Source organism: Phodopus roborovskii, unplaced genomic scaffold (genome assembly GCF_943737965.1).
Source record: "Phodopus roborovskii unplaced genomic scaffold, PHOROB, whole genome shotgun sequence".
Classification (NCBI taxonomy): domain Eukaryota; kingdom Metazoa; phylum Chordata; class Mammalia; order Rodentia; family Cricetidae; genus Phodopus; species Phodopus roborovskii.
Genome location: NW_026126416.1, coordinates 17,548,592 through 17,564,889, shown reverse-complemented (window position 1 = coordinate 17,564,889; position 16,298 = coordinate 17,548,592). Strand labels below are relative to the sequence as shown.

Here is a 16,298-nt window from a genome sequence, read left to right as displayed (position 1 = left end):
TCCCCTGGAGATGTTCTAAGAAACTCGAACATCACCCAAGCCCTGACTGCAAATTCAACCGGAAACTGCGTCATCTATTAGCCCTGGGCAAACAACTCTCAACTCAAAGCCCTGAGCCCTGCAAACCCGAGCCTGTAGGGTTAACTAGCTTCCCTCTCCCTTTTCCCAGCTCAAGTGCTATCTAGGTGATAGTTGCTCTGGCGTACTTTAAAAGAAAGTGCGTGCCTTTCCCCAACTGGCCATGATTAAATGAGAACTCCAAACCTGCTATGCTGCTTTGATACAACAATCAATCTCTCATAAAAATAGTAATCACTGTAACCTGGTCTCCTAAGAAGCTGGTAACAGAGAAGGGGAGATGCCTCTTCGGACCAACCCTCCTCTTTGGAGAAAATAAATCGCAACCGAAATCTATCCCAATCCTCTCTTCTACTCTGCCTTCCTCTCTGGTCTGTGACTCAACCAAGGCAAGTCAGCAGGGGAACGTTTTACATATAAATATTAATGTATTTACATTATAACTGTATATACATTACATACGCTCGTATATACACACATATATTCACATATGTATATCATAGGCAAAGGTATAGGCAATCAGGAAAACAGTCGAGACAGTTTTCCCAAGATCATGCTAAAATGGAGTCAAAAGAATCACCCCATTTAGATGTTTATAAAAGATTGAAATAAAAAGGTTTGCGGCAAAACTCTCGGAGAGCTGAGTCAAGCATTCCACACCTCCCGGCTCCTCCCCTAACGCCCCCAGCCGCCTTCCTCCCTCCGCCCTCCCCCAACACACTTCCTCCCCGCCCCTAGAGGAGCCGGCTATTAAAAGCTGCTGACGTCAAAGGAACGGCCATCTTTGATGAGGGCAGATCTCACGTTGCATTGAAGACGAAACCTCGGGGAGGTCAGGAGCTGTCTTTCCTTCCCTCCCTGCCCGGTGGCTCCTTCACTCTTGTGACCTGCAGGGATCGGCGGACAGCATCCTCTGGAGAAGCCAAGGTAAAGAGCCCCCTGCCCAGATCGTGGTCCTGGCCCTGGATGGCCGCATACACTGAAGGGACCGCAGCTGGCAGCCCAAGTGAGCCTGGACAAATACAAGTGTTGGTGCGCTTAGGGTGCGGTATTCCCTGTGTGCACGTCTGCCTAGACTCTTGCCTGGGGCTACATAAAAGTATTTTTGAGGTGAGCTGTTTGGAGAAGGAGTGAATGGGAACACTGCAGATGGCGCGGTGGGAAGAAACAGCGAGGTTGTGTGCAGAATAATAACTTACTCTTTTGAAACAGCCGTGGGACCCTCTTCCATCTTGAGATGCAGTTTTGGGATATGTTTAGGTTATTAGGGTTGTGGGTTTCTTTCCCTTTTTCCCCTTTAGAACAAAAAGCAAAAGCAAAACACGATCTTGTCGTTTGTTCTGTTGTGTTTAGGGCACTGCTACCCAAGGGAGATAAGAAAGCAGGGTGTGGGCGCTGGGGAGTCGAAAGGAGAAGGGGGGAGTTCCCGCCCCAGGCAAGATGAGCTGCGGCGACAGCAGCCTCCAAGCCCGGCAGACTTGATTTATGCCGCCTGCCCCATGTCAGCTACTAGCGGGAGGGTGGTGCTGGGTGGGAGAGCTCCTCGGAGGGTCGGAGCTGAGCGGTGGGGTCTCCTGGACGACTGAGGTGGCCGGAGCTCAGCACCCTGGACAGGAGTGCCCGCTTCGGCGCCCTGACCTTTCAGCACCGCGGACAGCGATCAGGCTGCAGCGCAGCATTGCCTGCTGCAGAGATGCCTGGCCAGGGCTGGAGGCCAAATTTTGTCTTTGAGATCTAGTTCTTACAGAAACTCTTCATAGAGCTGGCACAGTAGATTAAAAGGAAGATGGAAAAATAAATCCCGTCAACTGGGATTTATTTACAGACAATTGCCTGCTCTCCTCCTCACCTCCCACGTAGCTTCAAGAAATAATAGACTACTTGGAGAAACCTTCTGTATTTCTCCATGTGTCTTGCTCTAGATAGAAAATAAATACACTTTTAGAAATGGTCACTTATCCTCCATTATGACATGAAAAATGTTAACGTTTTTTTCTTAACACGGGAGAGATATGTCTGTTGATATTAGGTGGGCTGGAGCAGGCATATATGAAGATGCTAGTACAATCTGTTTATAGGACAGATTGTTCACTATATTTTATTTAAAAATATGAATTACCTAAATTAAATAGAACCAATTTTAGGAGTGAATCCCTCTTCTTTCTCCATTTATCCTTAAAACTGGGTATAAGCATGCATACATAGCTAAAACCAATGCCAATCTCTTTGGCCATGGTTTTGGAGTTAGTATATTTCCTATCAACACTAGTTATAGCAGATTGATTGCCTTAGATTTGACATTAAGAGTGATCATTCTTGGGAGAACCCAACCATGTCCTTCAGGGTTGTGCAGGTGAAAGAACCATGGTGCTAGGCTGAAATAGGAATCTGACCCCAAGATACACTGCAATTTCTATTATGGCACTGCGGGATTTTGCTGAGGTCATGATAACTATTTTCTTCTCTGAGGCTTGGAGACATTGAATGAGCCAGAAATCATTACAAGGATAAATATCTATTTGATTTAGATTTTCATAATTGTCATGAAAGTATCAGGACTGAAATTATAAGCATTCTACAGTTAGTAAACAAGAGTGATAGCTACGTATGTAATATATATATATATATATATGTATATATATACATATATATATCACTATGTAAGTGCTAGCATGAACCCTTTTTAAGACCCCCCTCCCAAATGTTTTGAATTGTGTTTATTTAGTCGTAACTCCAATCAAAATCTTCTGTGTTTTAGAGATAACTAAAATCCCTTGTATATGTAAAAGGTTTGTTTTATTCCCCAGTTATTTATGGGCTACTTTTGCTTTTCATGAAGAGCCATGTGTTTCCTGATATAATATTGTGTGTGCATGTAAATTGCTTCAGTGGAAATTTAATCAAGATTATGTAGCTACATGGGTGTTCATAACTTGGAAATCTTCAGATATAATAAACAACTATGTTTCACTGATGGAAGGTGGGGGAGGAATATGGACAGGAGTCTATTTAAATGCTCTAACATTATAGTGCACATAGAGATAGCTCTGCGTAGTTGCATCAAATGAAAAGCCTAATGCTGCCTGAATTATGTGCTTGAACACTACTAATTTCTGCTTGGTTTATTTGCCAGTGAAACACGAAGGAAAAAGATACAGGTCTGCCTTAAAGCTTTCAAAGGGTGCAGAGGTAATGTAGACAATTATATAGCTAAATATAGACCAGTTAGCTGAGAACATAAAGGAAATTGTAACTGGGACATGGATTTGATTTAATATTTATGTCACTGACCATCTTCATCAGGAAAATAATAAGATTTTTTTTCTTCACTTTAAGTTTGAATTTTGAAAATGCAGGACAATGTGATGAAAAAGGCAGAAGCAGAGGGGTGTGGGGACAAGCCAGGAAACAGTCGCTAGCCCCTGTGATTATACCTGCTTTTTTATTGTTTTCTACACTTTGGTATTCCCAACACAAAATAATTTACAATTTCTATAATCCTTCATGGTAAAACCTCCCAGGAATTTTACTTTCTAAAATATGCACAGCTTTAAGGCAAACTGTCCCTTTATTTATTAGAAGATGTTTCTAAACTCTGATTGTTAACCCCAGAGTAAAGGTTATCAGTTCACAATTGATTGCCCCTCCAATAACACCTAGCAACTGTGCAGCAGATGGCCTTCAGGAGAACATGTTGGCTTTGATCATTAGAAGAAATAAAAAAAAAATTCAGTCAAGAAATTGAAAGAGGAAACAAAAGAATATTGTGATTTTTAAATGATGCACTATCAAAAACAATGTTTCTTGTATTATGAGATTTTTTTTACAGCTCTAAAAAGGTAGGAAAAATCATGTTTTGGCCACAGCGCTGGATACATTTCTGCAATGTCATCCCTTGCCAGCAGGCAGCAACCTAATAGGACGATATTGATCAATCAGGAAGCACCAGGCACATAAATGAACCTCGTGTGAGGTATACAATTTCATGGTTATATGATTTTTAACCTCAGTAAGTTTAGCATCTAGCTATCTTAATGGAAATAGTAAGTAATAAAACCTATCACATAATACTAGAATGAAAAAGCAGAAAGACATCAGGAAAAATTAGTGTAAGCAATTCATTTCTAAGTAAATGTGATCAATAGTAAGGGATACAGTTTCATCAAAGGGCAGAATGAAAACAGTCATAGGACTTGAGCTGGCCTTGGAAGGTTAAAAAGAAATTAGAACGGTCTGCTAAGTAAACAACTTCAAGTTATGTAAGTGAAGCTATGTTCAGGGAACCCTGAAAATGTCTGTCCATTTGGACGTAGCTGAACGCTTGTGCGGAAACAAATTTCTAGAATAGGATTAGAGCGTCCTATGGAAGGCTTTGAACACCAAGCTTATATTTGATATCATACTCTAAAGTTGATTTCTGAGCAGAAAGTGATATAAATAGCAAAGCAACTAGGTTCTGGCTAACATCCAGCAATTGCTGTTGACAGAGTTTTAATTCACCGAAGTAGAGGGAAATGTTAGTTCATCATGGGAGATTCATCTTTAAAAAAAAAAAAATCCATCCTGCTTTTAAACATCATTTACCACCCCATTTTAGTGTATACGTATACCTACAGGGGCTTGTCATCCCTGCCCATAAACAAACTGTAGCTTCCCTTTCCCATTTTTAAATAGAAGAAATTATTTGAGATGAGCTCATGCAAAGGAAATTAAAAAGCAGGTCAGGAACCAGGTAATCTGAGGTCCTGGAAAGTGCATTTGAATGATAAACATAGTGGAGAACTCTCTTTCTCCCACCCTCAGAGTATTCCAAATTGGCAAATGCACTGAATGGAGGGCAGGGAGGGGTCAATTCTTGACGTGTTTCATGCTGCATGACAAATAGAACCAGGGGAGATGATGAGGAGAGGCGGGGATGAGCTGAGGTGGAGAACAGAACACATTTCTTTTCCAGCTACACTGACTGATTCTTGTTGGTCCCCTGTATTCAAGAACTAGGTTAACATCTGAACTACGTATATTTCCTTTTTAACTCTGTAGTTACCACTCTCATGATAGAGCCTCAAAATTCCAAATGCTGACAGAAACACTAAAGCAAAGGAGCCAACAGCATCATCACTGCAGAGAAAGAGACAGCAGTTACAAATATAGATTTTGTTACTTTCCTTCTGACTATGAAACTGAGATTTCCCTCTCTTGCTTTCTACCAAGACATTGGCAGGAGAAATGTGATGGGAAATGTTTTGACCTCCAGGCTCATTTCCCAGGGGAAATTGGGGAGGTTGTGCCATTTAAGCTGTAGGAGGAGACTGTCAAGCTGGGTCCAGAGGACATCTCTCAGGTAAGAGGAAAGGAAGAAATGAATCGCAGTGTCAAGGAAGGAGGACACGGTGAGTGGAGAAACTGGTTCAAAGAAATTAGTCTTACAAAAGGAAAGAGACTTCAAAATTGCTATTGTTGTTGTAACAATATCTGTGTTTTCTACATAATCATCTTCACTAAGATTGCTGCATTTCTCCCTGTGGAAAAATTCAAGTGGATTCTGATTTGAAATGAAGTATGCAAACTACAGTTAGATGTGTCAGATGTAAAATACTAAATAGCATTTAGTAAGTTATGAATTTGATTTAAAAGGATGGATGGAAGTACCTCAGGCAGTGACTAATCCAAAGTACTTTGGGGGATAAAGTGGCCTGAGCCACCCCTGCTGCTAATTCACCAAATGTTGGTAACGTTACTCATCATTTTGGTTTTTGTGAGTGAGGTAGCTGAAGTAGAGACAAGACAGGCTAAATGATATATCAGAGAGCAGTGTAAGCGAAATATACTGGGTTACTTCATGTCCATCAGTTTTCCTACTGATCAAATGAATCACAGTGAATATACATTGATTTATTGTAAAGCTAAATAGATGACAGATAGATAGATAGATAGACAGACAGACAGACAGATAGATCAAAAGATGATAAGGGATGATAGATAGGTTGATTGATATATTGATTGACTGATTGTGTGCTAGGGATTGAACCCAGAGAATTGAGCATGCTAGGCAAGCACCCAGTCCCCAAACTACACTATTGGCCTCTGCACATAATTTTTTTCATCTTCTCTTCCTCATTTGGGTAGCAAGGCATTCCTGCTAGGATGCTGGCTGGGAGCCAGGAGCCCCACTGCTATCCTGAAGCAAGTGTTTGTAATTTCCTGTTGGAATTAGTCTTTTAAAAACTCTCCCGAGCACTATAAAACTTGATCTCCTCATCCGCAGGCAGGGTTGGTCAGTATTGCTGCCATTCATTCGGATGCAGCTGAAATCCCCCAGCAGTGTATGGAGGTCTCAGGAGAAAGGCTTTCAGCTCCCATTGTCCCAGCAATGCTTTGGTTACCAACCTGCCTTCACAGATCATATGATTCATGCATCCCGGTATCATATCCCTTTCTTAGTCCCTTTTTTATCCCCCTCACCAAAACATCATTTGATATCATCTTTCTGGTCAGACAAGAAACCCTGGCTTTTGCGTCAAAGGTCTGTTCTACTTAGTCACTGTTTTGAGTGTCAGCCCTCCTTCTCAGTAAGATTTATAGTCATCTGTGCATACTACATCCTACAGCTTTCCCAAGCATTTTTAATTCCTCTTTAAAATACACTATTTTTAAAATTTTGTTTCAGGATTCTGTTTTGATGAACTCTTGTGTTTTACTTAAGGCAGTGTATTGACTATTATTTTCTAACATTTGCTTTTCATCTTCTCCTTAGAGGAGAGAGAAGATATCTGTGTAGAACCTCTGAACTGCTAAGTATTTAAAAAGTAATATTTCTGTATGACCCGAATCACATAATTCTGATAACCAGTACAAATGTTGATCACACAGGGATGAGGGTATAGTTCAGTGGTGATCACTTGCTTACTATTTGTGAGGACCTGAGTTCTAGCCCTATCACACAGAAACTCATATATCTCAGAAAAGACTGCTTTTCATCTTTATAATCAACTGCAGATTTCAGTGTTGTTCCATCCATGTAAAGTGTTACAGGCAAGAAGAGATCAAATGGATTGTTTGTTTGTTTGTTTGTTTATTGCTGACTCACAAACATTAACTGTATCAGCAATTAACCTGTTGTTATAAACAAATCTGTATCCCCTAAAGATGTGGGGGAGGAGGGATACTGCTTTATTATTAGTGTTTCCTTTTCAGTCTAGAGAAAGTGAAGTTTGATGCCTGCTTTGGGTTGATGCTAAATAACTGCTCTGCTCAACAGGAAAGATACGTCTAATCCTTCTGCTGTTGTTGTTTTGGCCTGATAATCACAAAATGGATGAATCTGTACCATCTGCTCACTCACTTCTTGCCTTCCAAGGTGGTTGGTCCATTTCTGTACTTCAAGGGTAAAGCGATTTTCTTCCAAAGTGTAAAGTTCTAAGGGCTGATCAGCCGGTCTCAGCTTCCCTTTCACATGTTTTGTTCATATGACACCAGTTCTAGATTTTTGAACTTGGAATATGAGGTCTCCTGCCGCAGGCTTGAATCAGTGGTTTCTGCCCCTACTGGGGAGCATGGGAAGAAATGAAAGCCTCTCCAGTGCCCCCCTGAGGCCAGAGCTCAGTCCTGCACTCCTGCCTGCCTCAATTCTGTTTTAGAGAATTCTCTCCGATGAGCCCCCAGAGCCTGGGCAAGGTGGACTGGATTCCCTTTCTATGGAGAGTTCTGGCTAAGCTGCTGATCATCTTCATTTGTATTTCTCTGTTGTGCAGCTTCAGAGAATACTGACTGGAAGATGTAAAAGAGTAAATTTCTTAAATTCCCCTGCAGTTAGTCGAGGTCGGTCTGATAATAAGTTACACAGTGAATAGAAAGTAGAGGAAGAGAAATGCCAGAAACCCTGCTGGGAAGATCACCAGTTAACAGTTTTCATATGAAGTGAGCCTGTCATATATTTTCTATTTTTAATAAGAAAGTCCATTATAATTTCTTCTTGAAAAGATTTTCACTAGAAATCAAAACCGTATTCCTTGTTTATGCTTGAGAAATTGCCGAACATTTAGGCATTTCTAACTTGACTGTCCATGAATTCCTCAAACATCATCAGTGGTTTGTATGAGACTTTCATTCACTCGTTCAGCAAATATTTTCTGAACAAGTTGCCATTTACCAAGAAAACTCTGTACTGGTTCCATAGATACAGCTGTAAATAAGTATGTTTCTGCTGAGCATACCCTATCCAGACAGTCGTATTTTAGGATCTTTTAAAACACAACTTAAAAAAGAACATGAGAGACTATAAAGATAGCTCAGTTAATAAACTGCTTGCCTTGCAAGCACAAGGACCTAAATTCAATTTCTAGAACCCACTTGAAAAACACTGAGGTGACACATGCTTGCAATCTCAGTGCTCTGAAGACAGAGACAGGAGGGCTGGGGCTCACTGGCCAGCTAGTATATCCTAGTTGACAAGCTCCAGGCCAGTGAGGGACCCTGTCTCAAAAGAGGCAGATGACATTCTTGAATTCCTGGCATCACTGAATGGTCCTCTGGCCTCCACACATATGAGCACCTAAATTCACAAGCACCCATGCATGCCCAGACACATGCACACACATGTGCAGGCACACACACTCCACATAAAAAAAAAATCAGCAGGTGCAATTGATTTGATCGAACATTTCTTGCACTGGTTAGTACCCGCCTACAGCAAGATTACTATATCATGAATGAATATATTAAGAAACATACTTGGCCACTAACAAATAAGTAAGATATGACTTTATGTAAATTTGTCTTCATTTACATGGCAATTACTAGATGATATGTATTCCTTAATATAGTTTTTTTTTATTTTTTTCAGCATCCATCTTCATAGGGATGTCTTAACATGAAAGAATAAAGTACCAAAAAAAAAAAGATAGAAAAAACAAACAAAAAAATGACATCTCCTAGGCTAGAAAATTTATTCTCCAATCTGAAATTGATGGAAAAACAAGGTGGCCAGGAGAGAAAATGTAGTATTTTTGTACCTTGGTCCCCTGGAAGCTCCCCATTATAAGCCATCCCTCAGAGAGTTAGAATAAAATACAATTAGGTTGTCTTCCCAGCCCCCACTTTTAGAATTTAACTTCTGTTTATCATTTAACAGTGTTCCCACTTCTCTTGAAGGTTTATGGCATGGCTTTAAAATTACCCACCTATATTTTCCTTAGCAGAAAATGGAAGCCAAGAGATTGGAGACAAAAAAGCTCATGATTCTTCAGTGCCCTACATATACCAGGAATGTAGGAATGAGTGAATGGGGATATTCCCACTTTATAGAGAAGTGAATGCCACTCATTTAAGTAGTTCTGCCTTTTACTGACCAAACATTTCAATTAAGAAAAGTGCAGTAATTGTTCTGTAGTCTTGCAAGTAGATTCACCCTACATGTTGGAATAAAATTGTATATGAAAGTGGTGTTTGGCTTGCCCCCAACTAACCACCAAACTATACCAAATAATTTAATATCCTACTATGCTGTTTTATCATCTATGAGCTGAGGGTTAAAATGCTAATGAGGAACAGAGAATTCTCAAGAAAAGTAATGCTAAAAGAAGAATGATATTCAGAGATTAGAAGCCATTACCTAAGAGTGATTTAAGTCCTTTTCCTATAATGAAACTAAGCTGTTTAGCATACAAAATGCATACATTTAAAGGTTTCTATCTTTCATTAGCATCAAATGATATTTTAATCATTGCCCATACATACACTGAGGTATTGATTTGTGCCTTCAGCCAACCCTTGTCTTCAGAACCACACACTGCTTTATTAGAATAGGTATCGTATGTACATCCTTTCTATGTTCATTTGGCTTACTGTGAAATGTCCTATAACTTACAACAGCCAGCATCTTCTTTCTTAAAAGAGAAAATATAGATTTTTAGCATGGTGTGGCATATCAGCCTCATTTATTTATCTTAGGGAACCCACAATATATAACCAGCTGAACAATGAATTTTGTACAACTTTTCCTCCACACTTTCTCATGAAGTAAATTTTAAAAACAAGTAGACAGTAACTCTACATTCTATTTTCTTCAGAATATATAGACAATGTCACTGAATGACCACAAAGTGATAAAAAAAAAAATAATTGGCTGAATGCATGCTAGATTGCACAGTCAACCCTTGGCTTAGGTTGTTTCTTATCTTTCTGAATGTAAAGTCCACATTTTACATTTTTCCTCTCTAAGCATGAGTTTTCTACATTTGCAGATAATCCATTGGGACCCTCTAACATAGTGGTTCTCAACCTTCCTAACTCTGTGTGACTCTTTAATACAGTTCTTGGTGCTGTGTTGACCTCAAACCATAAAATTATTTTCATTGATACTTAATGACTAATTTTGCTACTGTCATGACTCATATTATAAATAACTGGTATAGAAGATGTGTGATATGTGACCTCCATGAAAGTGTTGTTTGACTCCCCAAAGGGGTTGCAACTGATAGGTTGAGAACCACTGCCCTAACAGAAAGCATGCTGCCCTTGAGTCTGAAAAACTGAAATAGCACAATTTTCTGGGTTGAGTCAGGTGCATATGATGGTGTGAGTGACCAGAAAAAAAAAAAAAAAGTTTCAATGAGTTCACTGAGCACTGGACAGATCATCAGAGGCTACAGCCCAGCCCAACCATGAGCTGTATGACCTTGAACAACTCACCTGAACTGAACTTGGCCTTGGTGTTTACACATGTTAAAATAAAGTGAGAGTTTCTGTGAATGCAAAGTGACCCTAAGGAGCTCCTGCTGTGAGTACAGTTATCTCTAGCACCCTGAAGGGGTAAAACAGATCCCTGTGTTCCATTAGCCAATGTTTGCCATGGCCTATTTCTAGTGTTCTTAATTGCAGGTCATTTGAAGAGGCTGTGCCTCTTTTCTTCTTTATTGTGTTGTCTTTTTAGAGAACCAACAGGTCATGGTGTCACATTAATTTTAGCTTTAATAGCATGCCTGATAAATTGGGAAGATGTATCAGGAGTATTTGATTTTTCTCTTTAGGGTAGGGTTTTTAAATGCCTTTGAAATCATCTCTGCTTTGGGAATGGCCTCATGATTCTTAGAATGACATATAGATACCCAAAAGGCTCAGTTTTCATTTAACTAAACACTAATCCCCCTCTTGCCTTATGCATTGGATTTTTAAGAACTCTTAAAGAGGAAAAAAAGAAAATACAAAAAAAAATTGTTTTGCTATTTAAAAGAAATGTGCTGCAAGCTCTTCAGTGAACAGTTATCAAAGCCACATCTGTTGGTACTGTTTTGTACTCAGCTCTCTGCAGAGGAGTGTGGGGTGGGGTTTGATTTCTTATCAGATATCGTGTGTGTGTGTGTGTGTGTGTGTGTGTGTGTGTGTGTGTGTGTGTGTTTGTATGTGCACGTAACATACAAGTAAAGACTTGTAAATAGAGGGTATTTACATATATTCAAAACATTAGCTTCATTGATAAGCCAATGAACATAAGATGCAAATCTTATGAACAGCAAAATATCCCAAGGTTGCCTGCACAGCAAGCTTTCCTGTCAAATATGGAGAAGATTTCCCAAGATACTGTATGTGACAACGACCTCCAATCTGCTATGAGGAGAAGCCTGACAAATCAAAGCCTATAAGGGAAAAGTAGGGATCCTGTAGGGAAAAGTTTTGAAGCCCCCTATCAGGTTCAATTCATTTCTTCTGTGTGATAGTTATATTTGTAACTATTGTAGTTAGTTTTAAATTTAATCTTGCAAGCAATGTACTGAGTGGTAGATTATATTTTCCACTCCTATGTAGGATAGTGTTTGGTCACAATATTTTGAGGATCTTAAGGTGCAAATTGCCACTCTCCACTGCATGAAGGAGCTTATCCCTAGATAAGGGTACTTTATTCCAGATAGATTTTGAAGGGAGATAGTGGTTATAGCCAGAGTTGGGTTACCAGACTTTGTCCTCCTTCCCAGGATTGGAACCCATGAGAACAGAGGGCTACAGAAGTATATGTAGTCAGACAGAGCAGTTAGGAAATCTTAGGTCTTACCCTTCTGAGGAAGGTTACACATGTTAAAATAAAGTGAGAGTTTCTATGAATGCCAAGTGGCCCTAAGGAGCTCCTGCTGTGAGTACAGTTATCTCTAGCACCTCCCTACCTATTCTTAGTCAAGAGGTAGTCTCAGATAGTGAACAACTTCAAAACTGACAGGAAATCTGCTATGGTTTGAACTATCAAACAAAGCTTCATGAATAGTTGTTTTTTAGTTAAACATCTATTTGAGTGTTGCATATAGTTTTCTTCGACTGGGTTTTGTGGGGTTGCAATAGGCACCAGCTGATCAGCCCCATCTCATGTGTTATTTTAGGGGGCTCTGAGGTGGCTGCAGATCGGGGAGGGGGCACCACTACAAAACGTGGTTTAGAAAACAAATGTAATATGGCAGATAAAAGAAAGATGTATTGGTTCAAAATTGTTTAAATAAATGTTGGACAGGCAAACCATAGGAAGAAGAGAAGACAAGTCAAACAACAAAATGAGCATTCAAACACTTCCCCAAATAAATGATCTCTCCTCCTCCTCCCTGGTTTTTCTCTAATTCTCCCCTACTTGTCTCTACTAGTTTCTGAACATTGAATACACTTTCTTTTGTTGGAATCACTTCCTGCCTCAACATAGTGCAAGCATGGCATGAGAAGTACCCCCTGTGGACCTATTATGGACAGGGAATTGCCTTTGTTGCTTCGACTCTGTGTTCCAAATTCTCTTGGAATTCCTGTGATTGGCCCAGCTTGGACCAGGTATCTAATCAAATGGAAAGGTATGATGTGTCATGGAAATATATTACAAGCTAAAGACACACAGTTTAATTGAGAAATGGAGCCAGTTTCAAGGGTAAAGACAGCCAGACTCTATGGAGCTGGTGGGTGTGGTTTCTCAAACCTGTAACCCCAGTACACAGACGATTTCTGACTTCAGTGATAAATAATAAAATAATAAAATCCTGTAATTTTTTTATAAAGAGCAGATGCATAAATGCCACCCTCCCCCCTCAAAAAACGGGGTTGGATATAACATCCTCTGCTTTGGAGGAAAGAAATTGTGTTAGGAAACTTAGCAAAATCAGAGAAAAACAGCTTTTACATCTTCTTGAATTCATACTTTCATGGCTCTACAGGATAATCCTTTCTTCCTGCCTTCCTTCTAACATTCATTGAATACTTGTTGCTCCTCCACTACATTCCAGGCACTTTTACAAGCAACTGGAATAAACAGAGAACACAGTATCATGATAAAACCTACTTTCCAGTAGAGAACAATTGACAATACTATGAACAAAAGAATACAGGACAGGGGATAGTCTAGGAGCACCACAAGGTAGAATGATGGTTTAGAAAGGGTAAAGACAGGATTCTCAGAGAAGTAATACTTGACACTTAAGCAAAGACCACATCATCTCAGTGCTCAGTGATGAAGCAGTCCCTTCTGTACCTGATTCCATCACTGACCACCAACAAAGCCAAACTAGACTGTGATCTGAACAATATAGATTCATTTCCTATTGTCATCTCTTTTTTTTCTCTCCCAGATTCCAATACCATTGATACCTATTATAAAGCCTCTATGGTGCACAGTGACAGGGGAAAAAGATAATCTGACCTCTGGTTCCAGTTTTTCTTCCTCAGGCTCATTTTGTTTCTTTTTGTGACCAGATTATAGGTACAGATATACTTACAGATGAGTTGGGACAAGTATGGCCTCTACAAGCTGAAGGACTCTGATTAATACCAAACCTAAAAGTTTTGCACTGAATATTAACTTAGATGTTAAAATTTTTGTTAAGCCTAAATTTCACACTTACAGTTCTTTCTGTAGCCATTAATATATTGGGCATCAGGAAGGCACACATAGCCTAGTGGGAAAAGATGCTAACATGTGCCCCAACCAGCCATAATATTTAGCTATGTCAAAATTTCCTTAGACACAAAAGGGCAGAGGTAAAGAGATAATTCCTGCCTCTGCATCCACTAATTAGAGTTCCTATCTCAGTTGCCAAAGGGGACAAAGGTAAAGTTGAGTCATCTCTGACACAGTGGGAAGGTAAATATTAGGAATTAGCATCTAATTGGGTGATGGAATGCATTAATGTACACAGGCCATAAAAGAGAAAAAACTGGGTCTAAATGTGCTCTTAGGCAACCACATGATACCACTGTACCCACAAGCTGAACTTTAAGCTCATTTCACTTGCTCTAGCCTCTTTTTGCTCTGATGTTCTAGGACTCTAGTGTGTATTTCATCCTTCTCGTTTTTGATTTTTTTTAAGACAGGGTTTCTCTGTGTGGCTTTGGAGTCTGTCCCAGAACTAGCTCTTGTAGACCAGGCTGGTCTGGAACTCACGGAAATCCACCTGCGTCTAACTCCTGAGTGCTGGATTAAAGGTGTGTGCCACCATCACCAGGCCCTTCCTTCTCTTTTTTAACTTAACATTAGTGTCATTCTTTTTAAATTAACATTAGTCTCAACTTTTGTTTTCCTAATGATTTGTTTATGTATTACTAAAACGGAAGTTAGCTATCCTCCTCAAGGCTTAAGATTCACATGAATAGACCTTCCACAAGCTATATCCTCCCAATCTACTGAAAACTCTGACCCAGTAAATCAGAGCTCGCTTCTTAGTGGATAAGACCCCCCCGCTTTTTTTTTAGTCACTGCTGTCATACTTCTTTTGGATTTGACAAGCTGATGATCTACATCCTCTACAAGCAGATTTGCAATTTATCATTTCACTTACCAAACCATTGTACTGGTTCAGTATGCATCCATTTTAATGACAGTTGCTTCTTTTAACTAGCATGTTTTCCCACTGTGATCTATTGTGTGTGTGCGTGTGTGTGTGCGTGTGTGTGTAAGTTAAAAAAATTAGATGATAGAGACTCATAACTACTTTGCAAGTCTAAAAAATAGTATCTAAGACAATTTACTTAACTGAGAAAGATGACCTATGTAATCAATATCAGGGCCTATTTAATGGATGCAGGTTAACCAGATGTCCAATTCCTCTATTTTATTCCTATTCAATAAGTTGAAAGAATTGTTTCATCAGCTTGATAAATATACCCTTATTTTATTTGGCCAATAATAGATTTGCAAATTCTTTAACCTGAGTATCTGAAAGTAGTATGTTTCCCTTCTAATTAACACTATTCATCTTCTATTCTTAGCCAGTATACACACACAGTCATAATATCCTCTCAGTCCTGTAGAATTGAACTTGTTTCCATTGTTTACCAAAATTATGAAATTCTGTGTGCCTCCATAAACTTCCCAAATCAGGAATGACTAGGATTTTTGGATTTCTTTTTTCTTGTGAATGTTTTCATAAGTTATAGTACTATTTTGAGGCACAATGTTGAGCAAGTAACCTACACTAAATATACCACCATGATTTTATCTGAAAAGAATTACAAAAGACTTAGCTTTTTGTTCTTTTCCACTGGCAGTATAGTGAGGTCTACGGGTCCCTTTTCAGAGTTACATGTTTTAATATATAAAGCAAAACACATAAGGTTTCTGTCTTGTGGTTTTTTATTACTGAAGAGAAACACCATGATCACAGCAACTCATAAATGAAAATGTTTAATTGGGGTGACCCATAGTTTCCATTATCATCATAGCGGGGAGCATGGCAGCATCCAGGCAGACATGGTGCTGAAGAAGGAGCTGGAGTCCTACATCTTGTAGGAAACAGGAAGTTGAATGAAACACTGGGAAGTTTCTTGATAGAAAACCTCAAGGCCCTCCCCCACAGTGACATACTTCCTCCAACAAGGCCATACCCATTCCAACAAAGCCACACCTCCCAGTAGTGCTACTCCCTATTAGATTATGGGGATCAATTACATTCAAAGTATCACAGTTACATAAAAAAATCAATTATATTGAAATATAATTACCAAAATACTCTTCAAGACAAATTTGTGACAGTGATATGTGATCTCTTTAAAATTACAGCACCAAATAGTAATAAGTCTAATAACTATAATATGTTTAAAGTATTGATAAGAATATAATACAGTTAAATATTATGCACCAACTAAAAAATGATATAAAGCCATCTGAGGTGACTGGTAACAAATCATACTAAGTCTTCTGTGTGGCAGGGTATGAGAAAGCCAGCTGTGCAGAAGATGACCTACATATTATCCAGGCATTAGTGATG

General features: G+C 39.3%; 1 protein-coding gene across 2 annotated transcripts in view; it reads left to right on the top strand.

Moving 5' to 3' along the window:
• Window positions 1–836: 836 nt before the first annotated feature.
• The window catches only part of Snap25 (synaptosome associated protein 25), a 75,809-nt gene continuing 60,347 nt past the window's right edge, over window positions 837–16,298 (top strand). For both annotated transcript variants that reach the window (XM_051183292.1, XM_051183293.1), the window contains exon 1: window positions 837–1,005. The gene's annotated coding sequence lies outside the window, so the exon portion shown is untranslated. The remainder of the gene's footprint in view (window positions 1,006–16,298) is intronic.